We start from the raw sequence: 3207 nt of genomic DNA on the forward strand, positions 1-3207 counted from the left end.
TCCGGCGATCCTTCCGCCTCAGCCTTCCAAGTAGCTGGAACTACAGGCGCGTGCTACCATGCCGGCCATTTTTAAAATTTATTTATTGTAGAGATGAGGTCTCACCAAGTTGCCCAGGTGGATCTCGAACCTGTGGGCTCAGGCAATTCACTCACCTCGGCCTCCCAAAGCGCGGGATTACAGGCTGGCCATTATTCTTGAAAAGTAATTTTAAAATATGATGGTCCCCAAATTCTTTTGGTTATGGTCTATAATCAGATTGACATTTGAGTACTCCTATGTGGTTATATTGCTTGTAATTTATATTCATATATAACTGAACTATTGTTAGTTGTGAAAATATGCAAGTGTTTTATATATTTATTTATTTATTTATTTTTCTATTTTGACTAAAGGGATGCTTGTGCAAGTTTGTTACAGAGGAATATTGTGTGATGATGAGGTTTGGGCTTCTACTGAGCCCATCACCCAGGTGGTGAACATGGTACCCCGTGAGTGGTTTTTAACCCTTACCCCCTTTCCACCCTACTGCCTGTAGAAGTGTCTTAGTGTCTGTTGTTCCTATTCTTGTGTCTGTGTGAGTACAGTGTTTAGCTCCCACTTATCAGGGAGAAAATAAGGCATTCAGTTTTCTATTTCTGTGACAATTTTCTCAGGATGACGGTCTCTAGCTGCATCCATGTTGCTGCAAAGGACATGATTTTGTTCTTTTTTATGGCTGTGTAGTATTGTATTAGTATATGTAACACAGTTTCCTTATCCATTCCACCATTGATAGGCACCTAGGTTGGTTTTATGTTTTTGTCATCGTGGATAGTGCTGCAATAAACATATGCGTGCAAGTGTCTTTTTTCTTTTTTTTTCTGAGTTAGAGTCTCACTCTGTCACCCAGGATGGAGTGCAGTAGCACACTCACGGCTACCCCAGCTTTGATCTGCTGGCTAGCTCTTTGCCCACTTTTTAATGGGGTTATTAGTTTTTCTCCTGTTAGTTCATTTGTGTTCTTTATAGATTCTGGATATTAGACCTTTGTTGGATGCACAGTTTGCAAATATTGTCTCCCATTCTGTAGGTTGTCCGTTAACTCGGTTGATGGTTTCTTTTGCTGTGTAGAAGCCCTTTAGTTTGATTAGGACCCATTTGTCAATTTTGTCTTTTATTGATTTTGCTTTTGAGGTCTTTGTCATGAATTCATTGTGTAGGCTGATGTCCAGAAGAATGCTTCCTACACTTTCTTCTAGAATTTTTATAGTTTGAGGTCCTATATTTAAGTTCTTAATCCATCTTGAGTGAATTTTTGTATATGGTGAGAGAAAGGGGTCCAGCTTCCTTCTGCATACAGCTAGTCAGTTTTCTCGACACTATTTGCTAAATAGGCTGCCCTTTCCCCTGAGTTTGTTTTTGTCAGCTTTGTCTAAGATGAGATGGTTGTATGTCAGTGGTTGTATTTCTGGATTCCCAATTCTGTTCCTTTGGTCTCTGTGTCTATTTTTGTACTGGTATCATGTTGTTTTGGTTACTGTTGCCTTGTAGTAAACTTTGAAGTTTGGTAATATGATGCCACCAGCTTTGTTTTTTACTTAGGATTGATTTGGCTAATCAGGCTCTTTTTTGCTTCCATATAAACTTAAGTATTGTTTTTTTCTAGATCTGTGAAAAATGATGCCGGCAATTTGATAGGGATTATTTTGAATCTGCAGATGACTTTGGGGAGTATGAGCATCTTAACAATATGGAATCTTCCAATCCATGAGCATGGAGTGTTTCTTTTTTTTTTTTTTTTTTTTTATTTGTTCATGTCATTTTTTAATTTCTTTCAGTAATGTTTTGTGGTTCTTATTATAGAGGTCTTTCACTTCTTTGGTTAGATGTATTCTGAGGTCTTTTATTTTATTTTTGTGGCTATTATAAATGGGATAGTGCTCCTGATTTGTTTTTCAGCTTGAATGGTGTTTATATGTAGAAATACCACTGGTTTTGAGTGTTGATTTTCTATCCTGAGACTTCCCTGTAGTCATTTATGAATACTAGGAGTCTTTTGATAGACTCTTTAGGGTTCTCTAGATATAGAATCATATGATCTGTGAAGAGAGATAATTTAGTTTACTTTTTACCCATTTGAATGAGTTTTATTTCTTTCTCTTTCCTGATTGCTCTGGCTAGAACTTCCAGTACTTGTTGAATAGGCGTGGTGAGAATGGGTATCCTTGTCTTGTTCCAGCTCTTAAAGAGAATGCTTTCAGATTCTGCCTATTAAATATGGGTTTCTCATAGATGACTCTGATTATTATTATTATTATTGAGTTGCGGTCTCACTCTATCATCCAGGCTGGGGTGCAGTGGCATGATCATGGCTGACTGGGCTCAGGCAATCCTTCTGCCTCAGCCTCCTGAGTAGCTGGGACTACTGGTGTGCACCACCATGCCCAGCTAATTTTTTGATTTTTTTTTTTTTTTTGTAGAAATGAAGTTTTGCCATGTTGCCTAGGCTACTCTGATTATGTTGAGAAAGTTTCCTTCAATGCCAATGTGGCTGAAGATTTTTATTATGAAGGAATTTTGGATTTTATTGCGTATATTTTCTGTGTCTATTGAGATAATCATGTGGTCCTTGTTTTTACTTCTGTTTATGTGGTGAATTATGTTTACTGATTAGCATATGCTGAACCAGTCTTGCATCCTAGGAATAAATCCCACCTGACTGTGGTGGATAATTTTTTTGATATATTGCTGGATGTGGTTTGCTAGGATTTTGTTGAGAATTTTTGCATCTATGTTCATCAGGGAAATTAGCCTACATCATGCATCTCTGTCAGTTTTTGGTATCAGGATGATGTTGACTTTGTAGAATGAATTTAGTACATTCTCAATTGTTTGGAATAATTTCTCAATTGTTTGGAATAATTTTAGTAGTTTTGGAATAATTTTAGTAGTTTTGGTACCAGCTCTTCCTTGTATGTCTGATATAATTCAGCTTCCTTGTATGTCTGATATAATTCAATTGTTTGGAATAATTTTAGTAGTTTTGGAATAATTTTAGTAGTTTTGGTACCAGCTCTTCCTTGTATGTCTGATATAATTCAGCTGTGAAGCCATGAGGTCCTGGACTCTTTTTGGTGGATAAGTTTTTTATTACAGGTTCAATTTTGTGGCTCATTATTGGTCTGTTCAGGACTTCAATTTTTTCCTGTTCTAATATTGGGAAGT

Source organism: Carlito syrichta, unplaced genomic scaffold (genome assembly GCF_000164805.1).
Source record: "Carlito syrichta isolate Samal-C Ts95f unplaced genomic scaffold, Tarsius_syrichta-2.0.1 Scaffold315337, whole genome shotgun sequence".
NCBI lineage: Eukaryota > Metazoa > Chordata > Mammalia > Primates > Tarsiidae > Carlito > Carlito syrichta.